Source organism: Entelurus aequoreus, linkage group LG06 (assembly GCF_033978785.1).
Source record: "Entelurus aequoreus isolate RoL-2023_Sb linkage group LG06, RoL_Eaeq_v1.1, whole genome shotgun sequence".
Classification (NCBI taxonomy): domain Eukaryota; kingdom Metazoa; phylum Chordata; class Actinopteri; order Syngnathiformes; family Syngnathidae; genus Entelurus; species Entelurus aequoreus.
The window spans coordinates 68282981-68309170 of NC_084736.1; positions in this window are offsets into that span (position 1 = coordinate 68282981).

The following is a 26190-nucleotide window of genomic DNA, read 5'->3' on the forward strand; positions in this document are numbered from 1 at the left end:
CTAAATTAAAAAAAACCCTGACTGGATGGATAGACAGAAGATCAAAAATACTATTAAACCATGAACATTTAAATACACGATTAATAATATTCAGCTTGGCGAAGCTAAAAAAACAGAAGCTAACTTAGATGCGGCGGCGGGCTTACTCACTGTAGTGCGTCTGCTATCCTGCTCAAAACACAACACAACCTCCTGGTGTTGGTGTTGCTGTAGTCCGCCGCTCCACCGATCGCACCTACAACTTTCTTATTTGCAGTCTCCATTGTCCATTAAACAAATTGCAAAAGATTCACCAACACAGATGTCCAGAATACTGTGGAATTTTGTCGAAGAAAACAGAGGTATTTGAATTGGGTCCAAACACTTCCCTTGACATCACGCGCATACGTCATCATACCGCGACGTTTTCAAGCAGAAGTTTCCTGGGAAGTTTAAAATTGCACTTTATAAGTTAACCCGGCCGTATTGGCATGTGTTGCAATGTTAAGATTTCATCATTAATATATAAACTATCAGACTGCGTGGTCGGTAGTAGTGGGTTTCAGTAGGCCTTTAAGGGTAGTATGTAGGAGTGTAGGCAGAGAAACGACGGAGATTTATTCCTCTTTGGAGAGCCAAGTAACACTCCGTTTATTTTCAGAGAGAACAACACAACAACAAACCTGTCGCACCGGTAATTACGTCAGCACCACAGAGGTGTGTCTCAACACTTCAAAGTAAAAGCACCTTTGCACCTATGCAAGTAAACATGGGCTAGAACGCAGTGAATTATAACCGTAATAATTAATAAGTGTCCTGTGTGTGTATATCCACCACACACGTCCCCCCAGAATTCACAAGAACTGGCCCAGTGAAACGACCAGGGACCCGAATGACCCGCCCAAAGCGGTTCCGAAGCTCCTGGGCAGGTGGAGGGGGGTGAAGCGGGAGGGTGACAGCCGGCTGCTGACGGCGAGCAGACGTCGGTTGGCAGTGTGGGGGTCGACCGCGACGTGGTGCCTGAGCCACCTCAACTGAACGGCCCAAATCCAGGTGGGCTGGCTTCAGCCGGTCCACTGAGACGCGATCCAGTCTGCCCCCAATGTCAATGACAAATGTCTTATCCCCAGCCTCCACAACCCGATAAGGACCGTCGTATGGTGGTTGCAAGGGCCCCCTATGGGCATCGTGGCGGATGAACACGTACCCCGCTGCTCGCAGGTCAGGGGGTATGTGCACCTGGGGCAAGCAGTGGTGCGAGGTCGGGACTGGTAGGAAGGTACGGGCAGTGTCCATGAGGCTACGCCGCTGGTCAGAAGCAGACCAGGGGACTGTAGTGCGGGGTATAAATTCACCTGGGACTCTGAGGGTCTGGCCATAAACTAACTCCGCTGAGGAAGACAGGAGGTCCTCCTTAGGCGCAGTTCTAATCCCCAGCATCACCCACGGGAGCTTGTCGACCCAGCCGTCGTCTGTGAGAGAAGCCTTAAGGGCGGCCTTCATGTCCCTGTGAAAACGTTCACACATGCCGTTTGCTTGAGGGTGGTATGCTGTAGTGCGGTGGAGTGAGACACCCAACTGACAGGCAACAGTATTCCAGAGCTCGGAAGTAAACTGGGGGCCACGATCAGACGAAAGGTCAGATGGGGCACCATACCGGGCGACCCAGGTACCAATGAAGGCCCGGGCCACATCAGCTGATGTCGTTGCCGACAGTGGGACAACCTCCGGCCAACGGGTGGTCCGGTCCACCATAGTCAGAAGGTGAGTAAATCCCCTGGAGGGAGGAAGGGGTCCCACCAGGTCAACGTTGACGTGGTCAAAACGCCTTTCGGGAACTGCAAACTGCTCCAACGGGGCCTTAACATGGCGATGGATCTTAGCGCGTTGGCATTCCACACAGGTCCTGACCCAGTCACGAATGTCCTTCTTGAGGCCATGCCAGACAAACTTTGCTGCCACGAGACGCTGTGACGGCTTGCTGCCTGGGTGCGAGAGGCCATGTATGGCGTCGAAAACTTGCCGTCTCCAGACCTGCGGCACCACAGGACGGGGCAGGTCCAGAGATACGTCGCAGAGCAGAGTTGTGCCGGCATCGCCGAACGGGACGTCCGCCAACTGGAGGCCAGTGACCGCTGTTCTGTACGCCTGAATGTCGGGGTCCGAAACTTGGTCCACAGCCATTCGGGCATAGTCTATTCCAAGGTGGACAGCACCAATGACCACACGGGAGAGGCAGTCAGCCACGGGATTGTCTTTTCCTGACACATGTTTAATGTCCGTGGTAAATTCAGAAATAAAAGCTAGGTGGCGCTGTTGCCTGGCAGACCATGGTTCCGACACCTTGGCCATGGCGAAGGTCAAAGGCTTGTGATCCACAAAGGCAGTGAACGGACGGGCTTCCAGCAGGAAACGGAAATGACGGATGGCTAAATACAGGGCGAGGAGTTCACGGTCAAAAGTGCTATATTTCTGCTCACTGGACCTAAGTTGGCGGCTGAAAAAAGCGAGAGGTTGCCAAACACTATTGACCAACTGCTGGAGAACAGCACCAACAGCATAGTCTGAGGCGTCCGTGGTCAGAGCAACAGGGGCGTCAGGCACCGGGTGAGCCAGCATAGTTGCGTCCGCGAGTGCATCCTTTGTAGCAGAGAAAGCTGCCAACATGTCCGTGGACCAAGAAAGGGCATGCTTAGAAATTTTTTTACCCTTGAGAGCGCTGTATAGGGGGCGCATAAGGTCGGCAGCCCGAGGCACAAAACGGTGGTAAAAATTGACCATGCCGCAGAACTCTTGTAGAGCCTTGACAGTGTGAGGCTGCGGAAGCCCCAACACTGCCTCCACCTTTGACGGCAGAGGAATCGCCCCTGCTGTAGTGATGTGGTGGCCCAGGAAATCCATGGAAGACAGTCCAAACTGGCATTTCGCTGGGTTGATGATCAAGCCGTGCTGCTGGAGACGACTGAAGAGAAGACGCAGGTGTGATAGGTGCTCTGCCTCAGACGTGCTGGCCACTAGGATATCGTCCAGGTAGACAAAAACGAATGACAAATCACGCAGCACCGTGTCCATCAATCGCTGAAAGGTCTGGGCAGCATTTTTTAGTCCGAATGGCATCCGTAGAAACTCAAAAAGCCCGAATGGGGTAATCACCGCTGTTTTGGGAATGTCCTGAGGCTGAACTGGTACCTGGTGATAGCCCCGGACGAGGTCCACTTTAGAAAAAATAGACGCACCCGCCAGGTGGGCAGAAAAGTCATGGATGTGTGGAATAGGGTACCGGTCCGGCGTAGTGACAGCATTAAGGCGTCGGTAGTCGCCGCACGGGCGCCAACCACCATTGGGCTTTGGCACCAGGTGAAGGGGGGAGGCCCAGGGACTGTTCGACCGGCGGACGATGCCAAGGCGTTCCATGGCGTCGAACTCAGCTCTTGCGATACTGAGCTTGTGTGGGTCAAGGCGCCGGGCTTTGGCGTGCACAGGCGGGCCATTGGTGGAGATGTAGTGCAACACACCATGTTTGGCGGAGGCGGAGGAGAAGGTAGGTGCGGTGATGTCTGAGAACTCCTTGAGGAGGTGAGAAAAGTCATCAGCGGGCGAGAGCGCACTGGACAGCTTCGTCGGGGCAGTGTCACTGTGTTCACAGGGAAATGAGCCGAATGTTTCAGCATGGACGAGGCGGCGGTTCCTCACATCCACTAGAAGCTTGTTGGCAAACAAGAAATCAGCACCCAACAGGGGAGTGGACACCTTTGCTGACACAAAATCCCAGGTAAAACGCTGACCAGCAAAACTCACTGTCACAGTGCGTGTGCCAAAGGTGTGGATTGTGCTGCCATTTGCGGCCAGAAGGGGGGGGCCACACGGCCCTGCGCGAATGTCTGTGGCTGATGCTGGCAGCGCACTCATATGGGCACCTGTGTCACAAAGAAAGCGACGACCGGAGAGGGAGTCAGTAATAAACAGCAAGCCGCTGGTACGGCCGTCACCCACGGCTGCTAATAGGTGGCGGCCGGTGCGTTTCCCGACGCACTGAATGTACAGGGGGGAAGGCATTTCTTGGCTTTGTTGCCAAACTTGGCGTGGTAGAAACACAATCCTCCTGACTGCTTTGCACGTCGGGGCACAGTAGTGGTGGCAGAGATGGAGTATGGCTGGTGCATATGGTCATCACTGGTGGCAGTAGACGTGGAAGGGGGCGTGGCTGCAAAACATTTCTTCCCAGCTGAGAAAAATTTGTCCGCCTCCCTGGCCAACTGGCGAAAATCAGTAATAGATGAATTCGCAAGTGCCAAACGAACCTGTTCTGGAAGCTGCTGCAGGAATAGTTCTTTGAAAAGAAAACACGGCTGATGGTCTCCCAGCAGAGCCAGCATGTGATCCATCAGCTCAGAAGGCTTACTGTCGCCGAGACCGGGAAGTGAGAGGAGTTGGCGCGCACGTTCGGATTCAGAAAGTCCAAAAGTCTCCAGTAGATGCGCCTTCAGAGCGGCGTATTTGTTGCGTGCAGGAGGACGTTCTAGCAGACTCACCACTCTCCCCGCAGTCGAGCTTGTAAGGGACGCCACCACATGATAAAACTTTGTTTCGTCCGCCGTAATGTCTTTGATGGCGAATTGAGCCTCCGCCTGTGCGAACCACGCAGTTGCGTTCCCTTCCCAAAAGTCGGGCAACTTTAGTGTAGCAGACATGTTCAGTAAACTCTGGAAACGTCCAAGAGTAAAAAGGGGTCACCAATGTAGGAGTGTAGGCAGAGAAACGACGGAGATTTATTCCTCTTTGGAGAGCCAAGTAACACTCCGTTTATTTTCAGAGAGAACAACACAACAACAAACCTGTCGCACCGGTAATTACGTCAGCACCACAGAGGTGTGTCTCAACACTTCAAAGTAAAAGCACCTTTGCACCTATGCAAGTAAACATGGGCTAGAACGCAGTGAATTATAACCGTAATAATTAATAAGTGTCCTGTGTGTGTATATCCACCACAAGTACATTTTTAAATCTAGAAACTATACCTCAATTTTCCATAGCTTTCTTCACACCACAAACTAGATTGAATCAATGTAGCCAAGTACAGTATATAACCTTTTATTCTACGAACTTTTCCATTCACGAAAAATATGCTTTTCTGTAGGAACCTTGTCTCAGTGTACGCACTTTTCATCCACCCATTGTGTGCCTGCAGCACAGTCAATTTGTGCCCGGCAGCACATCCATTGTGGGCGGATTGATCGCTCTCTAGGCTTATTCAGTCAGCACAGTGCTGCTGTTAGCTATTGTGCTACTCTGTATGCTTTTAAAAAGGGGTTAGATTTATGTACAGTAAATGCCGGACTATCAGCCGCTACTTTCTTCCTATACTTTGAACCTGCGGCTTATAAAAAAGTTCGGCTAATTTATGGAATTTTCTTCACTGACAACGGTAATCCATCCATCCATCCATTTTCTACCGCTTGTCCCTTTTGGGGTCGCGGTGGGTGCTGGAGCCTATCCAAAGACATGCACCTGGGGGAACGGTAATACGATTATATATATATATTTTTTCAACTTAAGCAAATACACTGAGAATGTGTTTCGTTGTTTTGCGCTGTGGTTCCATCTTTTGGATGAATTTGTTTACTGTAGGTGCTGCAGTGTCCTTCCATTTACTGCTTTCAACCGGAAGTAGAGTGCTGTTCATTCTTCTAGCCATCCATACCGTTTCTACTTTGTATTGATTCTTCATTCATAACTCCAAGCAACGTTGGAAAGTTTTACAATATAGCTAAAATATTTTATCCTAAATGTAAGTATAGCTTTATTTATGTGTTTATTGATTGATTACAACACCTAAAAGCAGCTATGTCAAAGTGGGGTGACAGTAGTGATATACATCCATCCATTTTCTACCGCTTGTCCCTTTTGGGGTTGCGGGGGGGGGTGGAGCCTATCTCAGCTGCATTCGGGCAGAAGGCGCACAGAAAGACCCCGAGGATCGAACCCAGGACCTTCGTATTGTGAGGCACATGCACTAACCCCTGTTTCACCGTGCTGCCAAGTGATATACATTTATGTTAAAATACGAGACCTCGACTATCGTAATGTTGAGCGTCCTCCGTGCTCTTTGCCCCTCTCTTTACCCCGAGGGAGAGCCAAATATCCGGCCATTGCAGACGGCTTCATGCCCAGAGCTTTTTTTTTTAACGTTTGGATGTAAAACGTTAGATCTCTTGATTTACCTTTTTAGACAACAATAAGTTCACTTAATTATGTTTTATTAATGTGTGGCCGGAACAGTGCAGTATTGTAAATGTGTGCATCAATGAACCGATATTAGTTATTGCTGTTTTTTTGCGTACATGTGCATGTTATTTGAAAATGTTTACTTCTATTAATGATTAATGTGATCTTGTGTTTAACTTTTCAGGGTTTTTTTTTTTTTTCCTGTGCAGAACAATCGAGGAGGACATGGACTTGGACAAAGCAATTTAAAGGACAACAGACCAAAAAGAAATAAGCCAAAACGCGTATATACCAGTTTGGATGATACTTTAAAACAAAGTATTTTTATAACCTATATAAATTGATAAACTCATGTGCTGAAACAGCAGTTGTTGTGATTAATTTCCTCTGCCTTCATTGCAAATAATTATATGATGATGATAATATTATGATATCCCACCCGATATTTACTATTATTGGCTATAATGCAGGGCTATTCAACTACATAATTAAAAGGGCCGCAGTTTCAAGAGCCCAAGGGCTCAGGGTTTGGACATTGAAATGTAGATGTTTTGTCAGAATAGTGCCTCCACGGGTTATATTTCTTTGAGACTGCGTTTACTTAATTGCGAAGTAAACACATCGGCTTTCACACTGCACAGTCAATAAATTCATTATTCTGCCTTGGCTACTCGTTTCCAGCCTGTGCAGCTAGACAAATAGTTAACAGTATGAAGAAACAGAAGCTCCAGAAGTTTTGTTGAGATTGATGTTCCTTCTTTTGAATGATTTATTTTCTCGCTTTTATTTCTTTACACTTCTTCCTTCATTTAGTTTTGGAAGACTGAAAATATAATTATAAAAAAAACATTACAAAAGTATTAAGTCCATTGTGTATTTTCCATACATAATAGAAGGTTTAATGTTAACACATTAACACAATAAACTACAAATGTTTACGCATATACGAATTAAATAACATTCACACATCAAACATTGCACACAATGTATGTGATTCATCACAACCAAACTTAAGGTGTATTATTATTGCCCTCTACTGGTCAAATTTAGAGCTGCATGTTTTTAACAAACTTTGATTACCAGAGTTACTCTCAAACAAAAAACAACACGGCCACAAATACAAAAGACATCACAAAGTCAGCAATTTCAATACTTAACAAACTAAATATATTCATGCACAATATCTACTTACAAAGATTTGACTGGATTTCTACCGTTGTTGCTGCTTGTCTGCAATAGTGTCCGCTGATTGAAATGTCCGACAGGAAACAAAGACTCGAACGCTTGCTAAAGGTTGAACATTCATACTTTGTTGTCCGTTCTTCGTTGAGTCAGATTTTTGCAATTTATTTAGATTTTTTCAGGGTTGAATGAGTAATCTTCTTCTACTCACCAAACTGCTGCTTCATTGTGACACATATGCCTCGCCGTTGCCCCCTGTGGTATGGCGGGAGCACTGCATTCCTGAGCCACCCTAGTTTAAAGGCCTACTGAAATGAATTTTTTTTATTTAAACGGGGATAGCAGATCTATTCTATGTGTCATACTTGATCATTTCGCGATATTGCCATATTTTTGCTGAAAGGATTTAGTATAGAACAACGACGATAAAGATTGCAACTTTTGGTATCTGATAAAAAAAAGGCTTGCACCTACCGGAAGTAGCGTGACGTAGTCAGTTGAACATATACGCAAAGTTCCCTATTGTTTACAATGATGGCCGCATGAAGTGAGAGAGATTCGGACCGAGAAAGCGACAATTTCCCCATTAATTTGAGCGAGGATGAAAGATTTGTGGATGAGTAAAGTGCAAGTGAAGGACTAGTGGGGAGTTGAAGCTATTCAGATAGGGAAGATGCTGTGAGAGCCGGGGGTGACCTGATATTCAGCTGGGAATGACTACAACAGTAAATAAACACAAGACATATATATACTCTATTAGCCACAACACAACCAGGCTTATATTTAATATGCCACAAATTAATCCTGCATAAAAACACCTGCGTGTTTGTTATGCTAGCTCCTAGCTCCTCTGCTAGCTCCTAGCTCCATAGAACACGCCAATACAATTCAAACACCTGATCAACACACACAATCACTCAGCCCAAAAGACCGTTTACCTAACCCAAGGTTCATAAAGCTTATATATTTTTAAAAAGTTACGTACGTGACGCGCACATACGGTCAAGTTATCGAATGTTTAGCAGCCAAGGCTGCATACTCACGGTACCTGATATTCAGCTGGGAATGACTACAACAGTAAATAAACACAAGACATATATATACTCTATTAGCCACAACACAACCAGGCTTATATTTAATATGCCACAAATTAATCCTGCATAATAACACCTGCGTGTTTGTTATGCTAGCTCCTAGCTCCTCTGCTAGCTCCTAGCTCCATAGAACACGCCAATACAATTCAAACACCCGATCAACACACACAATCACTCAGCCCAAAAGACCGTTCACCTAACCCAAGGTTCATAAAGCTTATATATTTTTAAAAAGTTACGTACGTGACGCGCACTTACGGTACGGTACGTGTTATGCTAGCTCCTAGCTCCTCTGCTAGCTCCTAGCTCCATAGAACACGCCAATACAATTCAAACACATGATCAACACACACAATCACTCAGCCCAAAAGACCGTTCACCTAACCCAAGGTTCATAAAGCTTATATATTTTAAAAAAGTTACGTACATACGCAAAAAAAAGCCAAAGCTGCATACTCACAGTAGCACGTCTGCGTCTTTGTCATCCAAATCAAAGTAATCCTGGTAAGAGTCTGTGTTGTCCCAGTTCTCTACAGGCGTCTGTGTATCCAAATCAAAAGTCCTCCTGGTTAGAGTCTCTGTTATCCGAGTTCTTCCATCTTGACTGCATCTTTCGGGAATGTAAACAAAGAAGCGCCGGCTGTGTACTGTTGTGGCTGACTACGTTCGAAAAATACGTCCATTTCGCACCGACAACTTTCTTCTTTGCTTGCTTGGCTTCCTTCTCCATAATGCAATGAACATGATTGAAACAGATTCACGAACACAGATGTCCAGAATACTGTGGAATTATGAAATGAAAACAGAGCTTTTTCGTACCGGCTTCAATGTGGAAGGCATACCCGTGTTCGTCGGGCTACGTCACGCGCATACGTCATCCTCAGAGGCGTTTCGAACCGGAAGTTTAGCGGCAAATTTAAAATGTCACTTTATAAGTTAACCCGGCCGTATTGGCATGTGTTATAATGTTAAGATTTCATCATTGATATATAAACTATCAGACTGCGTGGTCGGTAGTAGTGGGTTTCAGTAGGCCTTTAAATGGTGTCATCAGACCTATTTGGGTGATGTTTGGCAGGCCAAATGAAAAGCTTTGGCGGGCCGAATGTGGCTGCTTTAATGCAACCATTTTGACACGATTAGAAAAGTACATCAATTGTGAATCACATTAAAAACTAACTTCGAAATAGGATTGTGTGGTGTTGGTGTACGGCTAGACCAGGGGTCAGCAACCCGCGACTCTTTAGCGCTCTTTAGACAGAAAAGGGAGAACGGAAGCTTTTTGGCTTAAAAACTAACGATAAAGGTGAAGTTATAACACTGAAACGCCCTCAGGAAGAGGTGCTTTAAGACATGGGTAGCTAGTTAGCGGCTAAATTCCATCCGCCGTCTGAGGTGTTTTAGCTACTTCTAAATCACTAATCCTCGCCTCCATGGCGACAAATAAAGTACGTTTCTTACAAGTATCATCCCTGCAGGACGAAGAATAGCTAAACATGCTTCACTACACACCGTAGCTCACCGGTGTCAAAATGTAAACAACACCATTGGTGGATCTACACCTGAAAGCCACTGTAATGATACCAAGTACAGGAGCGTATCTAGTCGTTACTACTATGATTACGTCGATATTTTTTGGCATCACAACATCTTCTTTCCGTTTTTTTAAAATGTATATTATGTTTATAAACTCATGTGTCCCTGGACACATGAGGACTTTGAATATGACCAATGTATGATCCTGTAACTACTTGGTATCGGATTGATACCCAAACTTGTGGTATCATCCAAAACTAATGTAAAGTATCAAACAACAGAAGAATAAGTGATTATTACATTTTAACAGAAGTGTAGATAGAACATGTTAAAAGTAGATTAATAATTGATTTTCTACCACTTGTCCTTAAGGATGTCCGATAATGGCTTTTTTGCCGATATCCGATATTCCGATATTGTCCAACTCTTAATTACCGATACCGATATCAACCGATACCAATATATACAGTCGTGGATTTAACACATTATTATGCCTAATTTGGACAACCAGGTATGGTGAAGATAATGTCATTTAAAAAAAAATTATAAAATAAAATAAGATAAATAAATTAAAAACATTTTCTTGATTAAAAAAGAAAGTAAAACAATCTAAAAACAGTTACATTGAAACTAGTAATTAATGAAAATGAGTCAAATTAACTGTTAAAGGTTAGTACTAATAGTGGACCAGCAGCATGCACAATCATGTGTGCTTACGGACTGTATCCCTTGCAGACTGTATCGATATTAATTGATATATAATGTAGGAACCAGAATGTTAACAGAAAGAAACAACCCTTTTGTGTGAATGAGTGTAAATGGGGGAGGGAGGTTTTTTGGGTTAGTGCACTAATTGTAAGTGTATCTTGTGTTTTTATGTTGATTTAATTTTAAAAAAACAAAAAAAACCGATACAGATAATTAAAAAAACGATACAGATAATTTCCGATATTACATTTTAAAGCATTTATCGGACATCTCTACTTGTTCTTAATAATTTTGACAAAATAATAGAATGATAAATGACACAATATGTTACTGCATATGTCAGCAGAATAAATTAGGAGCCTTTGTTTGTTTACTTATTACTAAAAGACAAGTTGCCTTGTATGTTCACTATTTTATTTAAGGACAAACTTGCAATAAGAAACATATCTTTAATGTACCCTAAAATTTTTTGTTAAAATAAAGCCAATAATGCAATTTTTTGTGGTCCCCTTTATTTAGATAAGTACAGAAAAGTATCAAAATAATTTTGGTACCGGTACCAATGCAACACTAAATCCATTATTATTAGTTTGGAACTTTATTCTATTCCATTTGTATTTGTTGTAGGTGTAGGGCAGTAGGTATACTGTAATAAAATGGGAAAGTGCGTACATATCCAGTTAATATTGTCTTCATCATTGTCATGCAGATCAGCTCTTCGGAGGCGAGCATCAATACCACTGGCCTGTTTTCAAAAACAACGGCCACCATTGATTTGACATTCACTTTCTCATTTACTTCTGAGATATTGCTAACAAGTTACTTTCTCATGTCAAACAGTTGATAATCATGTGTCATGTTCATTGACCTCCATATTGATCCATTATCTCCCTTTAAGCTGACACCTCAAGGGGCCCAATCACCAATACTTGAAGGGATGCACGGTGAAACCAACCCAATAAAAACACTATATTTAGGGCCTCACTCCCTGTAATGATCTTTTTTGCAAATGGGAAACGATTTATTTTGTGTGGCATTATGAGGGAGTTACCAGAGAAAAAGTCTGATCAATAGTAATAGCTGGACTGTAAGCTGACCTTTAAACTGACAGAACACTCACACACTGCAGTTTTTTTTCCAATGTTTTTCCGAGTACAGCTCAAGGGTGTTCATGATTACTTTTAATTGTGAGCCAAGGACAACTCTCAAGACAACACTGTGTGCGTTTTTGACTGAAAAATGGATATGCAACACCTAATGGTCATAAAATATCATTCTGGTGCCGGGTTCTTTTTGTTGGACAGTAATGGAAAATGTATTGTGCAATTCTTGAATGCTCTTCTCTGAGTGCAGATAAAAACAATGCAGGAGTCATAAAACGTTCTGTAATTATCACATTATTATTCGGTGACAAAAAGGAAACAATGACGAGTAATTTAAGATCATGGCGGGGGGGGGGGGGGGGGGGGGGGGGGGGACGTGTGATTGCACTGTCTGTGACTGTGAAAAAAAAGAAAAAAAGTGACATCAATCTTTTTTTCCCCTAGCTCACACCAACACAAGTTTGAGGAATGCACAACCGTTTGTTCTTTGTTCAACAGAAAACAATAACTGTATTTTCCAAGGCGAAAGACTAGTGGTGCACTGTTTTTCTCTCCGAATCCAGGCTTGTATTGGCGATATCCAGCCAATAACGATACTTTGTGCAAATATACTTAATATGTCTGATTTAAAAAATGTTGTGTTTGCAAATAACATCTCCATCTAAAAAAACAACAGCAAAAATGTAAGAAAAAAAGAAGAGAATGTAAAGAAAAGAAGCTGAATTGTGTGAACAAATAATAAACTTAGTCACCTAAAACACAACATTTTACTTTAAAATATATATTAGGTCTGTCAAATGATTATAATAATTGCAAGTTTGTATCCAATCAGAATTCAGCTAGCTTATGTTGCCATGCTGTACGAAATCTGCCAGAGACCTGTCAACGGCCCGGGCGCATTCATCTATGAGCCCCGCTCATCTCCTGCATGCGTCACTCCGGCGGCAGCAAGCAGCTGCAATCAATCTGCACTCAGCGCACCTGTGATTGATTAGCTTCCTGGGCTTCTCAAGCCAGTGCAGACCTGCGTTCCAGGCCAGAACGTAACCATCTGTTCGTACAATAAGCCGTGTTCATGCTTTATGCAATCCTGCTTTCTCTGATTTCCCCTCCGTGTTTCATTGTGCATTGTCCTGTGTCGTGTCGTTCCTGCAGCAAATCCCCGTTCCTGCGTGACGAGCTGTGCGTCTCGTCTTCCTTGTTATTCCTCCCTGGTTCTCTGGCTGCCCCCTTGGATCTAGACCTCTCGCCTGGACATGGACCTCTTACGCCCCGCTATAGCCCCCCGACTTCCTGCTTGTCTCACGGACATTCGAGCCTGCCTTTCCCCTCTGGGACTTCTGCCTCTCGCTCAACACGCCCGGTAACACAACAATTAATTCCCACACTTAGTCACACACCATACACACTCTTGGATTTTTGTCACACACCATTCTCTAGTTTATATTATTTTTGTTTTTTTATATATAATAAATCATTAAGTTAAATACTACGCCTCTTGTGTCTGTGCCGTCTACTCCTCCCGTACATAACAAGGCCTTCCGAATCAACAATGCGTGCGTCTGTGCACTGTAAGCGATCGGGGACATACAGTTGATAGACAGTTGTGATAGCCTATCAGATCACGAGTTGTTGTCAGTAAGGCCTTCTCGCTGGCCTCGCGTTGAACGTGACGTTTACGCGTCCTGTGATTGGATACTCATCGGGACCATTAGCGAATTAATTTGAGAACACAGAGTTGAGAGACAGTTGCGATAGCCAATCAGTTGTTGACAGTAGCCTATCTAGGTAGCCTGATGTTAACGAGACTGTGATTGGATACTCACTTGTCTTTCCAAAGAGAGTATACAATCACAAGTTTCAATTTAGCAGGAAGCGGGAAGTTTGCGCCTTAGCCAGACCGTGATAGCAGAGAAGGACAACAAAACGTTGATTATGTGGCAGATATATATTTGCAAAGCTATTTTCAAGAAGGATATTTAAAGAGAAACTACATCTTGTGAGACGATGTCAGCCAACCCCGGAAGCTAGCTCAGCTGTTCTGGCGATGAAATGGGGAAATGCTCGCCATTTACACTCAAATAAGCCGACGACGAGGGGTACCACTGGCTTATACGGCGTCGACTAGGTCCTACTAATTGTGAGTTCAAATATTTTATTTTTTCACTTTTAATATGTTTTTTGCAATTTTGATTTTGACAGTACCACATAAGATATGTTTTAATTGCTATTTGCTGATGCGTTTTAATAGATTTTTAAATGCGCCAGAAAATAGCCCGTTTTGTACACTGTTGATGTGATTCAATACAAAGGAGGGCATACATGTGTTACTGTATAGTATTTCTCCAGCAATGGTCATGTGGTGACATAATTGATGGTATTTTGAGAGGTAATCATTAAAGTCGGACATCACTGAAGGCCTAGGTGGGAAACGCACGGCCCGCCACCGAAACACACGTATACACACACACACACACACACACACACACACACACACACACACACACACACACACACACACACACACACACACACGTGTATTAATTGGCAATTAGTGACAGGTGAGCCTCCTAATCGCCAACCAGGAACTCGTGAAGATGACAGCAGCCAAAAGCAGTGGTAAAGAAACTGCAAGACAAACCCAAAACAGGAAGTGGAACAACAAAATAAGAGCTTTGAACAAGAGGAAACACCAAACACGGGAAAATACAACACAAAACCAAAACAGTCATGAAGGAGCAATTTGCACACATACAGAAAAATATACAAAAAATGAATAAGATTAATATGTCAATACGCATATGTCGTATTGCTAGGTGGGCGTGGGTACTCAAAGCAGCGAGAACTATATTACAGATACAACAGGTTGCCAGAATAAACTGGAGGAGTCTGAACTTTTGTGCGGTCCATTTATTTCCCAGAGAAAACACAAGGCACTTAGTAGTTAAAAGGCAATAATTTAACGGTAGCTCTGAATTAAAACCAGTGCTATTATAAAAGACTCAAATGTAATTAAAACACAAATGTTCCCACAATAAATAACACACACTGCAAATATAAGGGAACACACTACAAAATAAAACCAAGCCTTAAAATAACAGCACCGGATAATAATTTAAACTATTGCATAAACCCAGTAATTCAATTAATGTGCCAAGTGACTAAGTTAAAAAGGGTTAGTAAAACATTCGATGTTTAATAAATACAACAGTTACAATTGTGGAATGGTGCACAGTAAAACAATCCTACAAAAAACAAGCATCACACATTAGGAAGATAATCGAATAAAACCTAATAAATACAAACCAGTGTCAATTGTTAATCAACCTCTCTCCGAGTCCACCACAACATCCTTTACAAAAAAGTGACACTTTAGCGTGCGGATGCCAACTTACATTTGCGTCAAAGGTAGCTGAATGTGCATGGAAGCTCAGAGGTTTTGGCATCCCACGCGCTCCACTCAAGCCGCGATTTCAACCGGAAGCTGCCAGAGAGAGGTGGCGTCCTCACGCTCTGCCTTTCATCAGCGCAGCTGACCCTGAACCCTGACTGGCAAGTTCCTAAAGCCCTTCCTATTAGATTATAAAAATATCAATAAAACTAGAATAAAAATTAGGAAGTGATAAAAATGTGTGCACCTGAACTAGGTTTACAAAACCTTAGCAGTTCAACCAGAAAAATGAAAACTGCTAAGTTTTCTTTGACTCTGACTAATTTCCCAGTCCAGCAAGTCCTCGGCAATTTGTAAATGAAATGCCTGGCAAACGAACAACTCGCGACTGCGAATCCGTTCTCATCAAACACATAAAAAGGAGTCGTTAAAAAGATTTGACTCGTTCGCGAATTTCACATCTCTAGCTGGGACTTATTCAGGAGTCATCAGTTTTGAAAGTGTTTGTTTGTAAATGCTATTTACGACTGTCAACCCTAACCTGTATCGGACAAATTCACTCCTAGCAACACCTCAGACCACATCAGGACAATCCTCTAAGACAAAAATAGCCTAATTATCTTTGTGTGTGTGTGTGTGTGTGTGTGTGTGTGTGTGTGTGTGTGTGTGTGTGTGTGTGTGTGTGTGTGTGTGTGTGTGTGTGTGTGTGTGTGTGTGTGTGTGTGTGTGTGTGTGTGTGTGTGTGTGTGTGTGTGTGTGTGTGTGTGTGTGTGTGTGTGTGTGTGTGTGTGTGTGTGTGCACGGCTTTACTTGCTGACCTCAGTACAACTTCAAGCCTACGATGCAGAAAAATGCAAGAAAAAAAAACCTAACAAAAAAAAGATTGGTGGACATGGTATGCAACACAGTACTGTGGCTCTTTTTGCAGTTCCATGTGATTTATTCTTAAAGTAGAACTGTTATTTTTTTATTTATTTTACCTAACATTCTCAATTCTTATGTAAGACAAGCACACATTTATTTTGTTTTTTTTTCATGCATTCTAACAAGTAATTAAATGCCAGCTAAAGTCCACTTACAATGGAGCTACAGACTGCATGGGAGCCCAAAAATATAATAAAATATCACTCATCACTGCTCAGTGGCCTAGTGGTTAGAGTGTCCTCCCTGAGTAGGTTGTGAGTTCAAACCCCGGCCGAGTCATACCAAAGACTATAAAAATGGGACCCATTACCTCCCTGCTTGGCACTCAGCATCAAGGGTTGGAATTGGGGGTTAAAAATCACCAAAAATAATTCCCGGGCGCGGCCACCGCTGCTGCTCACTGCTCCCCTCACCTCCCAGGGGGTGGTAAAAGGGATGGGTCAAAAGCAGAGAATAATCTCACCACACCTAGCGTGTGTGTGACAATCATTGGTACTTTAACTTTAACTTTTTTAACTTACTGTACAATGTCACTGGGATGCAGACTGTTAGGATGTTGATATGTTCCGTTTAGATAAAGAATGACTCATAATCCTTGTGAAGAAAAAAGGACAGTGGAACCAAGTGTCTTTTTTTGCCATCTCCAGGTCTAATTTTGCTGTCAAAGTGGACCAAATTGTGGGATTATGTCCTCATCTTTCTACTATCGAGGTGAGAGGCATCTTTTATGATCTAGTATTGACTTGTGAGGAAGCAGCTCACCAGCTGATGTTGTCAATATGGCAGCATAGTTAGCTCTCTGTGATCAATGCGCCGCTAAAAAATAGTTTGTGTGCATTAGCGCTTATAATAACAATACTAATAGGTGGATAGTATTCAAGTCACAAAATGTAAATGGAGTATTGTTGGCGCTTTTTGGATGGTAATTTTTTTGGGCGGAATGGAGGACATCCCATTGAGTGCATTGTATGCAGACTTTTATTTCTGGGTTAGAATGCATTAAAAAAAAAAAAGTGTTCTTGTAAACCATCCATCCATCCATTTTCTACCGCTTATTCCCTTCGGGGTCGCGGGGGGCGCTGGAGCCTATCTCAGCTACATGTGTAGACCATGATTGTGAATTATAGGCAAAAAAAAAAAAAAAAAAAGTGCAGTTCCTCTTTTTAAAAACAGTGTCTCCATGCAGAAATTTTAGTTTTTTCTCGATTGTTTTCATGTAAACCGGCCCTTGGAATTTGCATTTTGCGGTTTACATTTTTGAGTTGCTAAAAAATGTATTTGTCATTTAGATGTCAATAATGCAAAATGATCCATCTTAAAGTCCAAAGTTATTGGGCCAATAACCCTTTAAATCAATTAAATTGTACCTTCTAACATGTTGGAAAGGAGCTCCCTGCACAGTAGAAAAGATCTTACATTATAGGGAGATTATATCTTTTCACAGTTCCAGGAGACTCCCCAATATTACAGTGTTTATGCTTGCAGTTACACCTTTGTTTTAATGTCCAGTTAGAGCTGTTATTTATTGCAATATATGTTGCCTCAACTGAGCAATTATTGTAAAAAAAAATCTACACGTGATTATTTAATGTGATTCTAGAAAATGCTTAAGCCAGTGCCCCGCATTAGACACCCCTCCCATCTGCAGTTGAGTAATTAGACGCCCTCGGCCATTATATGGGAAAATGCAGTAAATAAGTGAGATAAAACTGTGGCTTTTCCTCCCACTGAAGCAACTGTATCTTGCATGGATGATTGCATCATCATTCCTTGCCGCAATACCACTGATTGTTAATCAATGATCTTGTGGAGAGGCATTAATAGCTTGGTCTTAGTGTTGGCTTTGCAGTATGCACCACTTTGTATTGTGTGCTTATTTCCACTAGTCCTTCTCTGCCATGGTAGCGACTTAGCGGTGCACTGGTAGTCCGTCTTTTCCTTCAGTGGTATGACGACGGTTAAGAAAGCACTCTTATAAATTATTAATAATGTACAAAAAAAAAAAAGAGACCTAAATACATGCACACAGCAAAAAGATACATTGAAGAAGGACAAAGTAGTGTAGTTAATTTTTTAACTTTAGCCTCCAGTATGTCCCTCAAGTGTGTGACAGGCTCTTCTGTGGGCAGCATTCCAAACGGAATGAAAGTGAAAGTAAAAAGGAAAGTGAAATTCGACACTGAGAAATCAACATTAGATGCACACCCGTTCCAAGTTGCACAAATGCCTCGACCATCATCAAGGATAAAGATGGTATTTTTGATCTTCTAACATGAAATAGACAGCGATAATTAAGCATTGTAGTGGTCTCATTATTGAGACCTCCTCCCAACACATGACATATACAACAATAATTAAGCAGTGTAGTGGTCTCATTATTGAGACCTCCCCACACATGAAATAGACATTGATAATTAAGCAGTGTAGTGGTCTCATTATTGAGACCTCCTCCCCACGCATGAAATAGACAGTGATGATTAAGCAGTGCAGTGGTCCCATTATTGAGACCTCCTCCCAACGCATGAAACAGACAGCAATAATTAAGCATTGTAGTGGTTTTATTATTGAGACCTTCTCCCAACACATGACATAGACAGTGATAATTAAGCATTGTAGTGGTCTCATTATTGAGACCTCTTCCCAAAACATGACATAAACAGCGATAATCAAGCAGTGTAGTGGTCTCATTAATGAGACCTCCCAACACATGAAATAGACTGTGATAATTAAGCAGTGTAGTGGTCTCATTATTGAGACCTCCTCCCAACACATGAAACAGAAAGTGATCAAGCAGAGTAGCGGTCTCATTATTGAGGCCTCCTCCCAACGCATGAAACAGAAAGTGATCAAGCAGAGTAGCGGTCTCATTATTGAGGCCTCCTCCCAACGCATGAAATAGACAGTGATAAAGCATTGTAGTGGTCTCATTATTGAGACCCCCTCAAGCAGTGTATTGGTCTCTTTATTGAGAGCTCCTCCCAACACATGAAAGAGACATTGGTAATTAGGCAGTGTAGTGGTCTCGTTATTGAGACCTGCTCTCAACACATGAAATAGACAGTGATGATTAAGCATTGTAGTGGTCTCATTATTGAGACTTCCTCCCAACACATGAGACATTGATAATTAGGCAGTGTAGTGGTCTCATTTTTTGAGACCTCCTCCCAATGCATGAAACAGAGTGATAATTAAGCATTGTAGTGGTATCATTATTGAGACCTCCCCCCAACACATGAAAGAGACATTGATAATTAGGCAGTGTGGCGGTCTCATTATTGAGACCTCCTCCTATAATGCATGAAATAGACAGTGATGATTAAGCAGTGTAGTGGTCTCATGAGTGAGACTTCCTCCCAACACATGAAATAGTGATAATTAAACAGTGTAGGGGTGTCATTATTGAGACCTCCTCCCAACACATTAAACAAACAGTGATAATTAAACATTGTAGTGGTCTCATTATTGAGATCCCCTTAAGCAGTGCAGTGATCTCTTTATTGAGAACTCCCAACACATGAAAGAGACATTGGTAATTAGGCAGTGTAGTGGTCTCGTTATTGAGACCTCCTCCCAACACATGAAAGAGACATTGATAATTAGGCAGTGTGGCGGTCTCATTATTGAGACCTCCTCCTATAATGCATGAAATAGACAGTGATGATTAAGCAGTGTAGTGGTCTCATGAGTGAGACTTCCTCCCAACACATGAAAGAGACATTGATAATTAGGCAGTGTGGCGGTCTCATTATTGAGACCTCCTCCTATAATGCATGAAATAGACAGTGATGATTAAGCAGTGTAGTGGTCTCATGAGTGAGACTTCCTCCCAACACATGAAATAGTGATAATTAAACAGTGTAGGGGTGTCATTATTGAGACCTCCTCCCAACACATTAAACAAACAGTGATAATTAAACATTGTAGTGGTCTCATTATTGAGATCCCCTTAAGCAGTGCAGTGATCTCTTTATTGAGAACTCCCAACACATGAAAGAGACATTGGTAATTAGGCAGTGTAGTGGTCTCGTTATTGAGACCTCCTCCCAACACATGAAATAGACAGTGATGATTAGGCAGTGTAGTGGTCTCATTATTGAGACCTCCTTCCACAGTGTTGAGTATTAAACTCTGCGACTGTTGTTTTTTTTATATTGACCACGTTGGGGTTCCGCTCAGAGAACACACAGTCATCATTTGGACTCTTCCAACTTTAATGGTGCATATTGCTTTAGGTTCATTTAGTTAGTATCTGTAAACCACAAGCAAACACCCATCAACATTTATGTCATTTAACTAAACAACAATATGTATATTTGTATATATATATGCTCAAAGTAAAATACCAGAGACATAATCTATTGCATTTCCACAATGGCATATGAGCTAGCCACATTAGCAGCAGCAATGCTATCCTTAACAGGAAGATGTATAGCTCAGACCTGGGCATTCTGCGGCCCGCGGGCCGCATCCGGCCCTTTGTGCGTCCCTGTCCGGCCCGCGTGAGGCCAATTATAAATTACAAAATAAATTTTAAAAAGTATCTATGTCGAGTGTGCAATACAACGGTGCTGCTTTTGTTTTGAAAATCGTTATTTATATTTATTCCGTATGGACGTATGCGTGTGCGTGATTGTGAGTGAATGTGAACAGCTGCAATCATTAATTACAAAATAAAGTTGAAAAAACATCTATGTCGTGCGCGCAATACAACTGTGCTGCTTTTATTTTGAAAAGTATTATTTATGGGCGTGTGTCCGTGTGTAACCTGCGAGTGAAGGTGCACACGCAGCGACAAGTGATGCACGGTTTACACCCGAGACGCTAAAAAGAGAAAAGTTGATGAAGAATGGCGTGTTTCCAACAAGACATGGACTGCAAAGCAACGTTCCCTCGAAGGTGCGTGCCTGCGCAATTGCGCACTGCTCAAGCGTCTGCTGCGCGCAGCAAATATATGCCGCGCACCAAATCAAATCCCATCTGAATTCTAAACAAAATAAACATATTTATTCTATGGAATTTTGCAATGCAACTTTGAGTGACAGTGACAACACGCGGCCCTAACGGTGTTCGTCAACACCGTTCAATTGAACACCGTTCAATTATTGTAACGTCTATCGAGATGCTTCGAGGACAGAAATTATATAGATCACTTTATTGAGCAAAACTGTTTATATTCGGACATAACCACACCAAAAACATGAGTAAAACAATTCTATCTCGAAAAACTAGTCATTTTCTGCCGTACAAACCAGGCCAAAACCAACTTGTCATCTGTCACCAACACGCATAGCACTAAACCACTGGTGCGTTTATGGCCACACAAAAAGTCGGACAACTCAAACACCACACAAAGTTACACTATGACTCCTCAGTCATACGTGTGCTTATTTTACTGTCATTTATTATTAATGTTAATTTATTTATATTAGTCATGGAATGCTGTTACACACACTATGTTGAAGTATTACTATTATTATTAATTATTATTATTATCATTATTATTATTATTATTATTATTTATCTTACGGTACATATCAAAAATAATATTGAGCAAAATTTAATTGAAATATTGTCGATGTGGCCCTCCAGCAGTGCTCGGTTTGCTCATGCGGCCCCCGGTAAAAATTAATTGCCCACCCCTGTGTTAGCTCGTAGCATTCTGACAACATAACACCAATAATACTTATGAAACACCACTAAATGTTACACAAACACAATGATGTCTATTAAAGGCCTACTGAAATGATTTTTTTTCATTTAAACGGGGATAGCAGATCCATTCTATGTGTCATACTTGATCATTTTGCGATATTGCCATATTTTTGCTGAAAAGATTTAGTATAGAACAACGTCGATAAAGTTCGCAACTTTTGGTCTCTGATAAAAAAAAACCTTGCCCCTACCGGAAGTAGCGTGACGTTGTCAGTTGTTCACTCCCTCATATTTTCCTATTGTTTTCAACGCAGCTAGCGCTATTCGGACCATTACCCCATTAATTTGAGCGAGGATGAAAGATTCGTGGACGAGGAACGTTAGAGTGACGGACTAGAATGCAGTGAAATACATATCTTTTTTCGCTCTGACCTTAACTTAGGTACAAGCTGACTCATTGGATTCCACACTCTCTCCTTTTTCTATTGTGGATCACGGATTTGTATTTTAAACCACCTCGGATACTATATCCTCTTGAAAATGAGAGTCGAGAACGCGAAATGGACATTCAGTGCCTTTTATCTCCACGACAATACATCGGCGAAACGCTTTAGCTACGAGCTAACGTGATAGCATCGTGCTTTAACTGCATATAGAAACAAAACAAAAAAAAACCCTGACTGGAAGGATAGATAGAAAATCTACAATACTATTAAACCGTGGACATGTAACTACACGGTTAATGCTTTCCAGGCTGGCGAAGGTTAACAATGCTGTGCTAACGACGCCATTGAAGCTAACTTAGCAACTGGACCTTACAGAGCTATGCTAAAAACATTAGCTCTCCACCTACGCCAGCCAGCCTTCATCTGCTCATCAACACCCGTGCTCACCTGCGTTCCAGCGATCGACGGAAGGACGAAGGACTTCACCCGATGCGTTTGGTGGCCCGGAGACGTAGGAAGTCAAGGTGAGGTCGCGGCTAGCGCGTCTGCTCTCCAACAAAGTCATTCTGGTTGTGTCGCTGTATTCCGCTGCTAATACACCGATCCCACCTACAACTTTCTTCTTTGCAGCCTTCATTGTTCATTAAACAAATTGCAAAAGATGTCCAGAATACTGTGGAATTATGAAATGAAAACAGAGCTTTTTGTATAGGATTCTATGGGGTACCATAACTTCCGTTAAACTGACTATGTCACGTGCATACGTCATCATACCGCGACGTTTCAGCCGGATATTTCCCGGGAGATTTAAAATGTCACTTTATAAGTTAACCCGGCCGTATTGGCATGTGTTGCAATGTTAAGATTTCATCATTGATATTTAAACTATCAGACTGCGTGGTCGGTAGTAGTGGGTTTCAGTAGGCCTTTAATAAACTAAATTAGTCTTATATAATAATCAACGTACTCACATCGTCAAAGACTAGAGCACCGATTAAACGTAGCAGAGAAACAAGTCACCACACATTAACACCCGTCAAAAGGGAAGCGGAAGTGACCCCTATAGGAAGGAAGCGGAAGTGACACTGTCATGAAATGCTTCAAAATAAAGTATCTGAAAACGTATATAAACATGGAGAATTCTTAACACACAGCATGGAACAGACAGTGATAATTAAGCCGTGTAGTGGTCTCATTATTGAGACCTCCTCCCAACACATGGAATAGACAGTGATAATTAAGCAGTGTAGTGGTCTCATTATTGAGACCTCCTCCCAACACATGGAATAGACAGTGATAATTAAGCAGTGTAGTGGTCTCATTATTGAGACCTCCTCCTTGCAATAAGCTATCTCTTTCAGGGTATGACAACCACATGAATACAAGTGAAGAGTTCTCTCTTTCATTTATTAGCGTTTTAATGTATTTCTTGTATTTAAAGGAAACCTATGATGATTTCCATCTTTTTAGACATCTGAATGTTACAATGTTGGGTACTCGTGTTAAACAATGTCAAAACGTCAAATCGTGCATTTTGGCGTGAGCTTACACGCAGTTTTGGACGTGTCTGTTGGTGAGGCTTTGCAGGTCGGGCTACGTTGTGATGTCACAGTGAGGTGGACGTACATATTTGGACATTAAGTCAAGCGCTCAGCTAAAAGCGGGATGAGCTCTTGCCCCTCTGCTTCAGGCTGTGAAAAAAAAGGTAAGATAAAGTATTATTTTCATCAAATTGTGGTACGCGCATAATAACACCGACGTGTGACATAAGTCGTTCGGACAGTGTGTACCTATTGTAGTGACCGGGTGAATCTATATGGTGTTTATGAAATGTATTTTCGACTGTATTTAAAAAATTTAAATAAAAATTGTGGTGACGACTTCAAGATATATTGAAACAGTGTACATTTTTAAACGATAGATAAAGATACTTTTGGTTTCATTTGCGAACTGGGAACACCACAAACAGCATCCTGCAGATAGACTAAAACAAAAAAAAGGTTATAAAAGTCACTGTGGAGTAAAATTTGAGTATAAAGACATTAAATTGATTGATTGAAATATCAACCAAATCAAGTCAATAATAACTTTTGAGTGCTTGTAAACATGAGTGTATGTGGGGATTTCAGGTTCAGAGTCAAACTAGAGATCCTTTAGGAATCTAATAATAATAATAATAAGTCATTAATGTGGAGCTACAATTATTTTAAATCTACATTTAAAATACTTCCTTGTGGTCTATAAAGGAAATATGCTTATTTTTTTATCCGAAAAACGAACATAAAAAAAACAAAGAAACCTAAAAGGACACCAATTTAATTTGTTCCAATCAGCCCCTCAAGTCACCCAGCATGCAGCTATAAAATTATAAAAGGATGTTGCTGAACAGACTAATATGTTTTATTTCTAACAGTTCAAATATGTCCTGTCTTTGCAGTGCGAGCACCGACCTTGCACCCGTGTGTAACTGTCGGTTTGCACGTACTTTTCAGAGGTGCAAAATAAAACGCTATATAGTGCCCCCAAAACGATGAGTTTTGATAAATCACATTGCGCGTATTGTATAATATATGTACTTGCATCTTCTTTACCCAGTTTTGTGGACGTTTTGCTGATCTGCATATATTTTGCATATAAATGAAGACTAATACAAAATGGATTGCATGCCTTATTCTGCTCACTTAACAGACACGATCCTCTTCGCACACGCTTAGGAGATCGTGTGCTATCAAGTCTGCACATGTTTTAGTACACGCAAACCTTTAGTAAATCAGGCCCATTGTGTCTTATTTGGTTTCGATGGTGAGAAGAGGTGCCAGAAATGAGATGACTCAGAGTGGATGCATCTGCTTAGGTTAATTTGCCAGGAAGGGGCAACAAAGAGGACAAAAGCACATGAGCAGAGGGACAATCTAGAGAGATTGCTTCAGACTTTGCAGGGCACGTCTTCTTTTCAGCGCTGGTATTGCTAATGTTTGCTCTTACTCCATATTTATAATAAATTGGTACTTTTCAATTCTAGTCTCTTGGCTGTGTTCAGACAAGCCATTAGAAAAAAAGAACCAGGAAGGAATTTGCCCTGTAAGTAGGAAAGATCCAAGCCCCCCTTTAATTTCTAAATAAGTACATCCACCTCGCATTAGCCAGACTACGAAACCCCACCAACAGAACCATCCAAAACTGCCTGCAAACTCACACCAAAAAGCATGAAACTTAAGACTTTAGCATTTTTTAACACTAGTATCCAACATTTCTAACATGTATAAGCTAGAAAAGAAAAAAATACCTCACAGGTCCCCTTTAAAGACTGGAAATGGGGCCACAAAAAACGGCCCTGCCTGAGGACCACATGTTTTAGCAATTGCTTATATTACATCAAGTGACTTCTTCCCGGAAAAGAAAATAGGTTGTCAACCAAGCCAAGATGGCTGTTGTGCAGCAAGCAAAGTACAAACTCTGAGTATGCAAAGGGCCTAGATCTTCCCGCAAAAAGCAGATACGAAAATCCAACTACGCAAAGGAATAGATCCCTAGATTCCTATACTAACAAGGATTTGTCGAGTGATATCCAGGATTATCTGTCAGTGGAGTTCCCAGGCATGTGCTCCAGGCGTCATTCTACACGACAAAACAGACGAAAACTTGGAAAAGTATGGAGGTCTCAACCTATTTGTGTGCTATTAAGACTCTCCCTGATAAATATGCCTCATTTTTGCTCGAGTAAGGTTGCATTTCATGATTGAACTTGGTGTCTATAGCCATGTTTGTTGTTGTTGCACGCACAGTTTACAAGTAACATGTTTTTCCCGTCTTTATCAAAATATAACTATAGATGTCAACTTTGTGTATGTGCTGAAAGCTTCATTTATTATATAAAATAATTTAGTCTTTTAGGTTTCGCTCACATTTGATTTATTTTATTTAGACACGCCGAGTTGGTGCTTTACGAA